The sequence below is a fragment of the Echinops telfairi genome, unplaced genomic scaffold (assembly GCF_000313985.2).
Source record: "Echinops telfairi isolate 266 unplaced genomic scaffold, ASM31398v2 ScPeMD7_2;HRSCAF=8, whole genome shotgun sequence".
Lineage (NCBI taxonomy): Eukaryota > Metazoa > Chordata > Mammalia > Afrosoricida > Tenrecidae > Echinops > Echinops telfairi.
In genome coordinates this window covers 61,632,592-61,648,283 of record NW_022103898.1, presented here as the reverse complement: position 1 = coordinate 61,648,283, position 15,692 = coordinate 61,632,592, and the positions used below count along the sequence as shown (strand labels likewise).

General features: G+C 40.1%; 1 protein-coding gene across 2 annotated transcripts in view; it reads right to left on the bottom strand.

Annotated features, from left to right (window-relative positions):
• Positions 1 to 15,692, bottom strand: part of PTPRR (protein tyrosine phosphatase receptor type R) — a 283,812-nt gene that overhangs the window by 140,823 nt on the left and 127,297 nt on the right. The window contains exon 1 of one of the 2 annotated variants that reach the window (XM_004700449.3): positions 210 to 279. The exons of the other annotated variant lie outside the window; for it this stretch is intronic. The gene's annotated coding sequence lies outside the window, so the exon portion shown is untranslated. Of the gene's footprint in view, positions 1 to 209; positions 280 to 15,692 lie in introns of those variants that run through there. 2 annotated transcript variants of the gene reach the window in all.

Sequence of the window (15,692 nt, the reverse complement as noted above, 5' to 3'; positions counted from 1 at the left end):
ATCCTCTTGTGCGGAATAATTGTGTTTTCTTTCGAACTTCTGAAATGAAAGATACCACCCTGGATACCATAAAAGATCCTCTGCTAATTTACTTAGATACATGCCTATAAACAGAAAGAAACAAAAATCGGGTGCCTCACACCCCTAGCCTTGTGCGGTCACATAGATCTATGACCCACTGCTGGACCGGTTGCGAACTGGTCTCTTACCTGCTTGGAAATGGACAGGCTGCAGTGCTGAATCCGACTTCCATCTGCGGTCGTCTTTGTGCTATTTCCTCCCCATCGCAAGCCGAGCTAGTCAGGAAGCTTTCTAAGCTCGTGCGCTGGGGAAGCCTCGTTTAGCTACCTGAAGTTAACAGCCTGGTACTATTTCTAGCGACAGTGCTGATCCCGGTCCACGTAGCAGCCTGGGCTTTCCCAAGAGACATCCCAGGTGCTTGCGGCTTCAACAGTTTACTAGGCTGAAAATACACTTTTCTTTTTAATGGTGATTAGAAAAATGTAAGGTAAGAACTTTCTGAGCTGTCGACAAGGTATATTACAACATGAGTCAGGGATTTTTTTCCTTCAGCTTTTAAAAAATGATATGCTTATAAAGTATTTTCGGAATACATATAAAGCTCTTCTGAAAGCCCCACTATTTCCACCACATCTTCCCTACTTAGTGCAAAGGACTAACAGAAAACTGCTTTTAACCCTCGTAATGATTTAGGAAGCAGATTGCTAATAATCCTTGTGTTGGTTGGGAATTAAAATGCTTTAAGCAAATTGTCCTTGTAATGAGTCTGGGACTCAAATACAGCTTGGTCTAATTCCAAAATTAATGTGTTTTTTTTTTCTTCTATACCGTTATGGTGTAACACATAGGGATTTCAGATAAGTGATTCTTATAATTATTATGATCAGTAAAATATTTGGGCTGGAAAAAAAAAGGAAGTCACAAAGATAATTAGACAAGACCTGTCTTTAAATAGCTAAGATTCTATAAGAAGAAGAGCAATTTAAAAACTTTGGAGATTTTACAAACTTTGGCCTCAAGGTAAATGACCATAACCCAAGCAATGTTGCAATAAAAATAATTCACAAAAATGTAATCATGACTGGTGGCTTGGGAAATGATTTTCTAAAGCATTAGTCTAGTGTCAAAAGTATTAAAAATGTCCATGATCTTTGATCCAATGATTGCTCTTCTGAACTTTTCTTATGAATAAAATGAATAAAATATAAACAGACACATATTTTCCTTTTTCTTCTCAGCTTTATAGTTAAAAGTAGATGTAATCAGTGAAAACAGGATAAATGAGTGATGGGACAAGAACGGAGGTCATTGTCTCATTCTCTTGCTCTTTCCTGCATTGTTAGTACACCTTCTTTACGGGCCCTTTTACACCGTGGCTTCAGATGGGCTACAGCGTTTCTCATTCGAAAACACAACCGGAGCAAACCGACTACTTCCTGGTCCAGCCGCCACGGCGCTCTTCTGCTCTTGTTTACTCTCTGTTCAAACTAAAGGTCCCCCAAGGGTTTCTCATAGTCATTGTTCTGATTCCTCTATTCCTCTCTTCCTCTTCCGGTATCAGCTCCTGTTACATCAAACCGCAGTGCTAGACTCCGCAGGTTGGGTCATCCTCAGTGCTCATCCTTCTTGTCCTAACAGTTGCCTTCAACACAGATGCTTTCTTCCTTCCCTTTGATATTCTTTCCACTACCATCTTATCCTAACTCCCAGTGTCCCGCACTGGGATGAGGGCAGAAGCTTCCGCACTTGCCTTCCAGGTTCTAGTCTGCTCTCTATAGTGATTCCTTCCACAGAAATAAATAAAAGTATCATTTTAAACCACAAATCAGATCACACATCATTCTGAATTTGAATACAATTTGAATCTAAGAAAGCCCTATTTAATTCACCTTACAGTACCTCATTTATGGTCACACTTCCCCTTCTTAGGTCACTACCCTCATTCAGGTTTCCTTGTTACTCTTCAAACACAGGGAACACATCGAGTTCACTTCTGCCTCACGGCCTTTGCCTTTCCCGACTCACTGTTAGGAAACTCTCTTACCTGAGAGAGCTATTGGGCTCCTTCCTCTCTTCAGTCCCGTTTTACTCAAGCCCTAACTTTTCAGAAAAGACTTCCTAATATACTCTGTTAAAGTATCCACTTGCTGCCATTGTCTGACCCTTGGGCCTGCTCCATTCCTTTTTATGAGCATGTTACACCATTTAAAAAAACTCTCTCTTCCTAGTAAAAGGTGTGTTTCATGAGAGCAGAGATTTTTGCTTATTTATGACTCTGCACAGTCTGAATAATGCCTGGCACATGACTTATTGTTAGATGCCTTCAGGCTGACTCTTTCTGTAAGGACTATTCTGTGCACGGTGGAAGGAAACACAGCCAGACCCCGCACCATCCTCAGAATTACTATTTGGGGCTCATTGTTGCAGTCACTGTGTCAATCCTTGCCATTGAAGGTCTCTTTTTCAATGACCCCTGGTGGTGCAGTGGTTACATATTGGGCTGCTAACCACAAGTTTGGCAGTTCAAAACCACCAGCCACTGCTTGGGAGAAAGATGAGGTTTTCTACTCTACATTCTGGAAAATATACAGAAGCAGTTTTACCCTGTCCCATGGGATCACTATGAGTTAGTATTGACCCAATGGCAATGAGGGTTTCCTTTTTTTCTTTCTTCCTTACCAAGCATGACACCCCTCTCCAGAGACTGGTCTTTTCTGATAACATGTCCAAAATTTGTGAGATGAAGTCAAGACATGGCAATCTTCTTTCTAAGATAGATTTGTCTGTCCTCACAATCCAAGGTACTTTGTGTAGTCTTTGCCAGCACAAACAGGCGAACACATCTTCCCTGGTTTCCCTTATTCTCTGTTTAGCATCCACATGCATATAAGGCAAATGAAAAGATCATAGCTGAGCTTGTGTACCTTAGTCTTCAAAGCGACACTTTCCTTTTGAAGAGAATTTGTGAAGCAGACTTGTGCAATCTAGTGCATTATTTGATTACTGATTGGGTTTTCAAGTAAAATGAAATCCTTGGAAACTTTATTCCTTTCTCTCTCTCTCTCTTTTTTTTTTTTTTAACACTATGTGGTTTATTGGTCCAATTTTTGTGTTCTTTACATTTAGTTTCTAGCCAGATTGAAGGCTACAGTCCCATGGCAGAAGCTTAATAAATACCATGAACAAGAGAGGTCTATAACTTAATAGTAAGTGAAGCAAACACACTACAGGGTTGTTTGTATATTTACGTATATATATTCAATATGTGTATATTTGACTAAGGTCTGTTAGGGGATGGAAAACATTAAAATAGATCTACGTGGTGGGATTTGAATGATAAGTTCTATTGTTCGTCTAACATCAAAGTGTTTTTTTTAATAGCAGTTGACAGTTACAGAAAGTGCTGCTATCTTTAAAGAAATGACTAGTTTCAATCGCACATCTCAGAAGAACATAGTCACAGGGATTTCAGCGTTAATTACAAAGTGGCTTCAAAAGGCTCGTGGGAAAGTGGAATGAGAATAATGGAATCCCCCCAACCTCTCGAAGCCTGCAGCCTGGCTGATGCTGTTGTGGGGTGCCGTGAGTTGGTCCCGGCTGGTGGAGACCCTTGCGTACAACCGAATGAAGCACTGTTGGTCCTGTATCTTGGGTATATCTGAGCCCATGGCTGCAGCCACTGTATCAACTCATCTTGGGAAGGGTCTTCACCATTTTCTCCCATCTTCTACTCTGCCAACCGGGATGTCCTTCTTCAGTCCATGAGACCGTGTACTTGAACCTTAGTCAGTGCACCGTATTCTCAAAATGACAGCTTTCTTCTTTAACACTTTACATTGACCTTCTGCATCAGATTTGCCCACATGCAAAACTCCCAATTATGGCACAGATGTGAGAGAGAAAATCCAAATTATTTGCACCTAGTGATGACTTCTACAATATATCACAAATGGACCATGATTCCTGACTGGTCATTTATTTAATCATATTTAAATGAATGTGGTTAGTTCCACTGGACACATTGTCTTTCAATCACCTCATAGTGATGCAGAAATTCTGGCAGCATACATGTAACTTTTAAATCTACCTTAAATCCTACAGAAAAATAATTTGGAAAATATGTTTATTGAGAACCCTAGTTGAGATACTTAGGTTTTGTGTCAACTTGGCTGTGCCAGGATTCTCAGTAGTTTGGCAGTCGAGGCCTCCTCCAGGGAGTGTTCTCAGATAATTCAGTCACCTCCAGGATGGGATCTTCTGTGAATCGTCAGGCAGTTGTGGGAAGATTAGGGTTATGGGTTACCCCCTACTCAGGTCACAGTCCTCATATAATTGAAATGACGTTTCCTTGGGAGTGTGACGTACTCCTATTTAAGCAGAATGCATGGGAAGGCTTCTACTCCTTCTTGTTGCCATGGATCCCACATTTGTCTTACTGACTTCTGGTTCTTTGGACTCGAGTCAGCAGCCTGTGACAGTGCCTGCTAACCTGGCACTCACTGGATTCTGCAGCCATAAGCCTGATTTACCGCCCTTGGATTCATCTACTCCTGCATCTACCCGCTGCTTCTGGTTCATCTTTTTGCTTCTGGGTTTATCAGCCCAGGTGGCTATGTAAATCAGGAAAAGTCTCCAGCTTAACATCTGACCAACAGACTTGCCCTGGCCTAAAGTTACCCACTCCTACAACTGTGTGAACCACTTTCTTGATATAAACTTTTTTCCCCTTTCTATGTATATATAAGTATGAGTGGTTTTGACTCTAGCCTAGAGGACCGAGTCTAACATATTTGTTGAGAAAACCATAGGAGTGAAAGGAGAATGGAATCTCTGGGTGAGGCCCACGGTTAACAGGCTCAGGATGGATCGTTGGGTTTCAGGGGCAGCACTGGCGCTCGCCCTTCTCACAGCACAGCACCACCTCTGTGAGTTGGAATCACCTGAGGGCAATGGGCTTGGGACTGGGGGCTGTACTCACTGATCGGATTTCAACGCAAATGCTCAGAGGTTCTTTCGTTAGGTTCTTCCCAGCTTAAATTAGTTCTGCTCTTACCTTCCACCCTCACCCGTTTCATATGTTCTTTTAAAACGATGTTTATTTTTTATTCAAAAAATATTTACTGCTGCAAAAATACTCTAAATATGAGGACTATTAGAAAGCATTACCCTTAGGCTAAAGAAAGTTCAAGTGAGTAAGTAGGACTTTGAAATAGCTTTGGAACAGGATATAAAGGATGAGGTCACTCTTTCATGTTTTTATCACAAGCTGTGAATGAAAATTTCCCAGCAATTTTAGAATAATATAAAATAAATTCTCATCCATTCATTGTGTGAGAATAAACATGTTTGCCATTAGCACATCAGAATTTTTCTGAGCATCTTATTATCTATTTTCTATTATCATATGACAAATATTACTGCATCATTCATTATTTATAGACTCCATTAGAGTGGGTATAAAATATAATTTCTATTTGCTTTTGCATTAAACTAAAGAGATATGTGGGGATTTCAACATTTTTTTATCCATTTTCCTTCAAAGATATGATTGATAAAGTTCCTTGATGTATTTCCATCAGGGTATCAACTTCTGAGGAAACAAAATATTATAAATATGTTGTGTAGCTAGCAATTGTACTTTATTTTATAGGCATTCTTTTTAGAGTGTTTAATTTTCGAGTACCGTTGGCTGCATGCATTTTGAGAAAGGCAGTTGCTAAATACTAAATTTTAAAAATGTTTCAATAGTTTTATGTTATTCACATGTATTTATAGTAGACTTTTCTAACAGATAATCTGTCTTCTATTTCCTCTGACTATTCTGACGTATGTATGATAAAAATGAGCTTATGTGAATCTCACTAGCACATACAGATTTATTTTTTATTTTTCCCCTAGCTTTATTAACAAACATTGACTCCCTGACTATGAATTAAATTTTGCCAAGTGCTAATTAGCACCTTTAAGGCAAAATAGATATGCAAACAGATATGAATGTTTGTTTTGGTTTAATAGAACAGTAATTTTATCAGTACTGAAAATAATTATGGAAACTAAGGAAAATTACATGTGTGTCAACAAATTTTTAGACTCCTGTCATGTGTTTGGTAATGCATTAAAAAGTAGAGGCATACAGACTGAATAATTGTAGTGAGAGGATGCAACCCTGATGCACCTTTTCCTGATTGTAGGCCGTGCCACGGTCTCTTTTCTGTTGGCACAACTTCCTTTTGATCCCTGGACCATTTCCTTGTGAGCCAGATAAAGTGTTCTGGAATTCCTACTCTAAGGGCTATTCATAGTTTGTTATGGTCGTAGCCATAGTCACGTACCTTTGCATAGACAATGAAACACAAGCAAAGCTCTTTCTGGTATTCGCTGCTGTCAACCATGATCTATGTGATCATCAGCAATGTTCCCCATCCTTTTCTGAATTTGATCCATCTGATAACCCTTGTTCCATGCCCTTTTCTGAATCCAGCCTTAACCTCTAGCTGCTCCCTGTCAATGTACTGCTGCAACCGTTGTTGAATGCTGAGCAAAATTTTACTTTCTTGTGATATCAAAATAATGTATGCATTCTGTTGGGTCACCTTTCATTGGAATGGGTACAAATATGGATCTCTTTTCCTCTGTCGGCCAAGTAACTGTCTCCAAATTTCTTAGCCTAGACAAGTGAATGCTTCCAGTGCTTCATCAGCTTGTTGAAACATTGCAATTGGTATTACATCTATCCCTGGACCCTTGCTTTTTGATAGGGGCACTGCTTGTGTAGTGCGTACACTTGGGCTGCTAACTACAAGGTCAGCAGTTCAAAACCACCAGTTGCTCCATGGGACAACGATGGAGCTTACTACTCCTGTAAAGAGTTAAAGTCTCAGGAACCCCCAGGGGCAGGTCTCCCTTTCGTTAGGGTCACTCTGTGTCAGACTTGACTCGATGGCAGTGAGTTTTGAATTTTTTAATTTGGGGCTATTGCTTTCGGTGCAGCATGGACTTCTTCCTTCAGAACCATTGGTTCTTGTCAACACGCTACATCTTCACATTGTTGAGTATTGACTAGTTCTTTTGGTACAGTGAATTTATTTTTGATGTATAGTGACTTTATGTTTTATCTTATTGTGTCCTTTTTCGCATCACTCAATATTTTGTTCAATGAATCTTTCAAAATTGCAACTCGAGGCTTGACTTATTCTTTTTAAGTTTTGGGGTTGTATTAAGTTTTGGGTAGTATTGACATTTTCATAATATTAAGCTTTCCTATACATGAACATGCAATATTCTTCCATTCAAACAGGTTTTTGTTTTTTAATAGTTGTCTGTAGTTTACTTTGTGTGCATCTTATGCTTCTTTGGTCAGGTTTTTCCTAAGTTTCTCGTCTTTTGTGTGGTTACTACTAATGTATTCTTGATGTCTAAAATTTTTTTTCCCAGTTTACCAGAATCTGATTCATTTGTATGTGTTAATCTTATATCCTGCCACCTCGCCAAATATTTCAATTGTTTCCAATTTTTTGACAAGACTCATGGGTTTTCTGAATATAAAATCATATAATCTACAGATAGTGAGAGTTTCCATTCTTTGCCCATTTAAATTCTCTTAATTTCTTTTCATTGTCTAATGGTTCTGGATAAAATATCCAGAATAATGTTGAGTAAGAGTGATGATAGCAGACAAAGATCTGTCTGACTCTGGTTTGCAAGAGAAAGGCTTTTCAGTTTTTCCCCATTGAGTGAGATTTTGGCCATTGGTTTTTCATATATGACCTTTATTATATTCAGGAATATCCTTTCTACTTCAACTTTGCCACTATCCTTTCCTATTTTAAGTCTTGAGATATTCTTTTGTTCTGTTTGAATGGATGCCTCTTGATTACATTATTTATACACTGGTAAAATTAAATCTGAATTTTCCATTTTTGTAAACAGTTCTATTGGTAAATAATCCACATATCATTCCATACAACAGTTCAATCATATCAAGAAGAGTCATATGGTCATTACCAAAATCAATTTTAGAACCTTTTTCTTTCTTTTACTCATTGTTATTAGCTCCCCTGCAATATCCCCAAGAAACTATTCACTTAGTTATGTCTATGCTCACACAGTTGAATGCCTTTGTGCAGTGGTATGGCTTTGTATAAACAGAGGTAAACATCTTTTTTGTGTTCTCTGTGTTTGGCTCAGATCCCTTGGATACCACCAATGATAGTGCTTTTTTCACATTCTCTTCAAAATCGAATTTGAATTTTTGACAGTTTCCTGTATATATAGAACTGCAGTAATTTAAAAATTATTTTCTGTAAAATGTTGATAGCTTGTGATAAGAATTATATTATTGGGTGGTACCTGCTACATTATATGCACTGTGTGATACGTAGGTTCACTGTGTCAACCAGGCCTCTGTAGGAACATGTAGGCTGAGTTTAATCAGGTCTCTGCTTGATTGGAAGTTGACTGAGATAAATACTTTCCTCAACTGGCATCCGCCTCTTTTTCCTCACGGGTGATCATACCAGTGTTCTGCTGTGTGAGCTGATTTTCTTTTCCTCAACCGTGTGCTGCACTACCTGTGGGCTAAGCCTGTAGATCATGTTGCTAGAGCCTGAGGCTCCTTTCTAGACCTCTGTTGTGCTGCTGGTGTGTATATCACTTGAGCTTGAGGCTGGTGGATCATCTCTCTGTGTGTACATCGCTTGAGTTCAAGATCCCATTGGGACCTGCTTTGCTAAGCTCCCAGCACTACTGACTGTTGGAGAAACTATACTTAAATTGGTCTTAATTAAAAAAAATTTTTTTTAATCTGCTGTGGCATAGCACTAGTGATCATTTCACTTGTTTATGCCAAGATATTTGAAAGATAGCTACCTGGGAAGATATCCAGTCTCTTGGTGAATGTGGAAATTATAGAACAATATCATTAAAATCATACACAAGTAAAATTTTACTGAATATTATCCAACAACAGTTGTAGTAGTATTGACAGGGAGCTGCCAGAAAATCAAACTGTATTCAAGAGAGAACATGCTACAGGGATATCACTGCTGACAGCACGGGGATCTTGGTTGAAAATAGAGAAAACCAAAAAGATGTTTACTTGTGTTCTATTGACTATACGTAGGCATATATTCTGGATCAGAACAATCTATGGATAGAATTGATAACAAGGGGAATTCCAGGCTATTTCACTATGTTTATGTGGAATCTGTATATTGTTCAAGAGAGATACATTCAAAGAAAATATGGGGATGTTGCACAGTTCAAAATTAGGAAAGGTGTGCATCGGGGTTGTATCCTTTCACCATACTTATTCAAACTGTATGCTGAGCAAATCGTCAGAGAAGCTGGACTATATGAAGAAGAATGTGGCATCAGGATTGGAGGAGGGCTTATGAGAAACCTGAGATGTGCAGCTGACACAACCTTGCTTGCTGAAAGTGAGGGGGTCTTGCAGCATTTGCTGGTGAAGATCGAGACTTGTAACCTGAAATATGGCTTACAATTCAATGTAAAGGAATCAATAATCCTCACAACTGGACCAATAGGTAACATCATGGTAAACAGAGGAACAGGACAAAATAGGAAGGCCCTTGACAAGGTTGATTGACACAGTGGCTGCAAGAGTGGTCAACTAGGAGCAATTGTGGGGACAGCACCAGACTGGACACTGTTTTCTTCTGTTGTCCCTTGGGTCACTATGCGTTGGAACTGTCTTGATGGCACCTAACAACAACAACATATGCATGTGAAAGTTGGAAACTGAATAAGGGTGATGAAGCAAGATCAATGGATTTGAATTATAATGCCAGGGAAGAATGCTGAAAGTACCATGGACTGCCAACAACAAAAAACAAAAAAACTCCAAACACACCTGTCTGGGAAAAAGTACAGCCAGGCTTCCTTAGAAGGCCAGATGTTGAGACTTAGTCTCAAGTACTTTGGGCATGTCATCATGACAGACAAGGGTCAGTGAAAAAGAGGAAGATTCTTTTCAAGATGCATCCAGCAGTGGTTGCCATAGGGGGATTCAACATAAGCACAATGGAGAGGGTGGTGCAGGACCAGGCTGTGTTTAGTTCTGTTGTGCACAGGATCACTTATGACTCAGAACTGACTCGATGGCCCCCACCAACAACAACCTGACACAGTAAAATGAGGATTCAGTGAAAAAGATTCAGATTAGGATCCTCAATCTCCGACTAATTATATGAGCTAATTAGTCATATCTCTGAATGCTAGCTTCTTAGCTTTAAAGGGATAGAATTGGATCCTATATTCTTGAGTTAGTTCGTTTATTGTGCCAACCTGGCCGATAAACACATGTGGGTTTAATTGAAGGGCGGAGGGATAAATGGCTCGGTGAGCCTTGCCTTTCTAGTTCTCAGGTCTCTTGCTTTGTGATGGTTGCACCAGGGGACAGCTTCCTTAGCCAGTTCCCTGCTTCAGCTGACAAGGCTGACTTCTTGAAAGACATCCCCAAGGAGAAGCCACATGGACCTACCCCGATGCAGCTCTGGGTGCTGGAGCAGCCGTGTGGAGACCCCTGCCAGCACTGAGATGCTTAAACATTCACTGACTCGACTTTCCTCCTGCAGTCAGCATCATTGCATTTGCTTTGTGAGCTGGAGGAGGACTTTGTGGACGGGCGTTGGACATATGGGTTAATGTTGATCTTGTGGGCTTGGGCAACGCTGGGTTGGGATGTTTTCTTGATGTGCACTTAACCTTTATATAAAACTCTCTCTTATACATGAGTTTCTGTGGATTTGTTTCTCTAAAGTACCTAGACAATACAATTCTGATAGCCCATCTAATAATACTGACAAATTATGACCAACAGTCTTTCAAATTATTATATGGAACTTGCTTTTCTCCCACATCATCTTGGTATTTGTAGAAAGTTTTGGCTTCTATTCTGTCAACGTGAAGGTAGAAACAGATGGTGTGGGGGTGGAGTCATATAGATTGTGGCTACCAACTAGCAGGAGTGTTTATCAAAACTCTGTTAGAGTCAGCTTGTCTTTATCCCACTTTGCTGAACAGAATGCTTGCACAACCAGAGTAATTGCCACCCTCTAATTTAGGTCTCTTGTCTGGCTGCAAAGAAAGCATGTTAGATTGCATGGAGTTCTCATTGAAATCAAATGAATGATAATATTAAAAGAATTATTAAATTACTCACAAAATAGCAGCAGTGGCAGCTCAAAACAGCTGTCTTTGCAAACATAATTTGGTAAATTAATGCAACTTTATAAAGAGTATATTTCACAAATGTCCTCTATGATTCAGAAGATTCTCATTTACTCCATTAGGCCCTAATGAGATTATATTGAGAAGTGTTATATAGAAGAAGTCGTATCTTATCAAATTTTAATTTATATTAATATACAGCTATAGGAATTAGATACAAAATCCAAGTTTTAATAACTTGGAGTATTAACAGTAACGACAAGGCAGTGGATTTGTTTTCATTCCAAATTTACCTTACACTGCTTGCAAAAACCTGTTAGAGAATAATTAAGAACCCTAGTAGGCTAAACTCAGGGAATTGTAGTGATGATGGTTTTTTTAGCTCTTTCCATGTGAAGCCTCTTGGTGGTACAAATGGTTAAGGCGCTTGGCTGCCAACTAGAAGTTTGGAGGTTTAGTCCACCCAAAGGCACTCCAGGAAGCTAGAACTGGAGACTTACTTCCTCAAAGACCTGCCATGGAAAATGCTGAAGGGCGCAATTGGACTTTGACATACAAACAGTCCCCCGAGGGGAAGTCTCCTACCCAAAGCAACTGGCTGATCTCTCTTGATTCACAAATGCATTTGATCAAAAGTAGAAGTTAGTTTCCCATCTGAAGTCACACAACTACTGGTAGATATGGACCACAGCCCAGGGTTTTGGAAACTTTTGCCAGAGATCCTTTCCTGCTGCTTGCTATATTTCGAGTAGTTTGAGATATAACTTTTCAACATAAAATTCTGTGAGGATATAAATGTCACTACTTTCAGCATTAACTAAAACTGATTTAAATATGATGCCTTAGCAATAGCTCATTATTTAAAAGTCCGGTTTGAAATGTCACTGCAAGTCTAACTCTGAGTCTATGGGAGGGCTGGGAAGGTTCCAGGTCACACATGCATGGGTTCTCCCAGACAGTATGTTGGAACGTGTCTCTGTGATCAGTGGCTACAGCCAAGTTCTCGCTCCAGTGCACTTGTCTTGTCTCATTGAGGTGCCTTCAGAACAAGAGAACACTTTCTCTGACACGGGGAAGATGATATGACATCGAGTTTGGTTTAAATATCAACTTTCCAACAAAACCTAGTGGACGACTTCTCAAATCATTGACCCTTTGCCACAGGTTTATGATGAAGCTGCCCTGCCTAGAGCAGTTTTTGAGGGATCAGCCATTTTAAGGAAAGCCGAGACTACAACAAAGGTGAAGTCAAGGGCACAGTAAGCTTGAGAGGTTGTGGCAACTGTCTTTTGGGATTTCAAATGGGTAATCTTGACAGAATTTTTGGGAGGATACAGGACAATCATAGGGGCTTAAAAAAAGTGTTTTAAGAAAAATGAAAACTGCACTGGTCAGAAAAAGACCAGAAAGGTTGCACCTAGGATTTTTTCCCCAAAAGGACAATCCACCTGTTCATTCTTCTGGGGTAACAGGTCAGCGCTGTATGAATTCCATCCAGGCACCTTACACTGTCTATTTTAGAGCCTGGATAGTGTCCCTTCAGACTTCATTTTTCCCCCCTCAAAGCTCAAATAACATTTAAAAGAAATATGGTATGGATTCCTCGAGGATGCCCAGGCTTCTATTTTGATATGGACTAAACTAAAGAGTGTAGAATGATTCAGGGGTAAAGTTACTCAAAACTCATAGCTACTGGACCAATGCTGATTCCTAACAACCCTCTCAGACAGTCTAGAACTGCCCCTGTGGGTTTCTCCGACTGCAAGTCTTTACGAGAGTAGCAAGCCCTTTCTTTCTCACAAGGAGAGCCTGGCGGTTTCCAAGTGCTGACCTTGCAGGGAGCAGCCCAATGCACACGCCACTACTCCACCAGAGAAAGGTCAAAGAAATGGAAGTACTGCCTTTAGAGGTGTATTGACCTAGATGGAGGATGTGTGGGGAAACGATAGCTTCATATTTTAATTTTAAAAGTGATTTTAAAAACTGTCCATTGTAAATTCTCTGAATTTTGAGCAAAGTGAAGTCCAACGAGAGGGGCAGAGACCTGGAGATAGAAAACCAAAAGGGAAGAACACGAAGGGCAGATCTCAATTTGAAAGAACTGACCCCAGATTTTAACCTTCACTTATGAGCAAAATCATGCAATGACTCACTAAGCGCCAAAGGAAGATGAAAGGAGTGCTCAAAACCACTCTGTTAGAATTCTTTGATGTTTAATCAGGAGGTCGTAAATGGTCAAGCAAGAACTAGTAATATTGAAACAAGTTGCCCAAACTTTAATGAAAGTGTTGGAAAAAACCAAGGCTCTAGAAATTAACAGGATACCAGTTGAAATGCTTCAAAGATGGATGCAACCCTAGAAAAACTCGCTTGTCTATGCCGAGCAATTTGGCAGATAGCTGCCTGTGCAAGGGACTGGAGGAGATCACTTTTGGACCCATTTCCAAGGAAAAGTGACCCGGCAAGAGGTAGAAATTATCACACAATGACATTAATATCACTTGTAAGTAACATTTTGCTGAAGATAACTTCAACATGTCTATAACAGTAGCTAGTCAGGGAACTTCCAGGAATTTGACCCGGATTCAGAAAAGGACATCGGATGAGGGATCTCATGGCCAATATCAGATGATATCGGCCTTCTGCCGAGAATGCCTGAAAGATGTTTACCTGTGTTTTATTGACATTCAAATATGTTTGACTGTTTAGGTAATCAAAATATGGATACCATCTAGAAGAATGAAAGTTCCAGAACGTTTACTTGTACGCATGCAGGATCTGTTTACAGACCAAGCGGCAATCATCTGAGCAGAACAAGAAGATACTGAATGGTTTACAATCAGGGAACGTGCGCGTTGGGATTGTTACTTTTCACAAAACTTACTCACCCTGGATGCTGAGCAAATCATACAAGAAAATGTATGTCAGTCTTCCGCAGCTGACCTCGGAGCAAGAGGCAGCTTAAATAAACTTCGCAGATTGCATCTACCAGAAGGGTCCTGACCATTCTTGTCTCGGTCCGTGTTGCGCCGTGTCATCCGCGCGCGACAGTTGGTCAGCAGTGGCTATAGCACTGAATGAACAGTGAAGCATCAGGAGCACCCATTAACCGCCTATGAGTTTCAGATGATACAACCTTGCTAAAATTGAAGACGACCAGAAGCCATGACTGAGGAAGATCATGGAGTGCAGCCATCAGTAGAGGTCGCACTTCAACAGAAAGAAAACGGAAATCTTCACAACTGGACCGATAACTAACACCGTGCTGAGTGACGAAAAGCTTAAAGTTGTCAACTATTTCACTTCACTTGGACCCACACTCAACACCACGGAAGGCATCATCAAGAAATCAAACAACATGAGATTGATGGGGGCAACGGGTGTACATAGGTGCCTGACTCAGCGGATGTATGTATGGGCTGTGATAAGAAATGTACGAGCCCTCAATAAAATAATTAATAAAAAAAAGAAATCAAACAACATAGTGTGTTCGGCAAATCTGCTCCTCAAGACCTTTCTAGAAAGAAAAGATATCACTTTGAGGATTAAGGTGAACCTCACCCAATCCGTGTATTCCAATCGCTTCATAGGCGTGAAAGCCGAGTGATGAATAAAGACATGAACTGATGTCTTTGCCGCGTTGATGATGAATACTGAATGTACACACTGTGGAATGTCAGAATGAACAAACCTGTCTTGGAAGAAGTACGGCAAAAATGCACCTTAGAAGCGAGGATACCAAGACTTCTTCGCAGATACTTTGAATATATTACCATTAAAAACCAATCCCTGGGGAAGCACGTCATGTTTGACAAAGCAGTGGGTCAGGGAAAAGAGGAAGGCCCTGAGTGAGATGGAAAGGTACGGTGGCTATAGCAGTGGATTCCAGCACCGCAGTGCTTATGAAGAATGCACAGTGTAACATGCAAGTTCAGAACAAAACTATCCCTCGTATTTTATAAAAGTAAATGTTTGGACACATGCTAACCTTATGGCCCTGAAGCAGTTGCAGTTGGCCTCGATGCCACGGAGAGACTGGCCACATTGAAGCGCTGATTGGCTCCCGCAGATCGTTATGAATTCATGACTTCAGAATGCTCTCCTGGCCAGCGGGACCCGGTGCCTACACCAGGCATGGAAACTAGCCTCTGGAGCATTGTGGAGCAATGACCAAGAGAAGCACCATTAGGCATCACCAGATCATTATCAAGTTTAACTGCCCATAGTTATGTATTATAGCTAAAATTCTGAGCACTCAATTTGTGGAAGGCTACACTTTACACTAAGAGATCTAAATTCATTTTGAATATACACTTTACGTTAAGAGATCTACATTCATTTTGAATATACACTTTACATTAAGAGATCTACATTCATTTTGAATACACACTTTACGTTAAGAGATCTACATTCATTTTGAATATACACTTTACGTTAAGAGATCTACATTCATTTTGAATATACACTTTACGTTAAGAGAT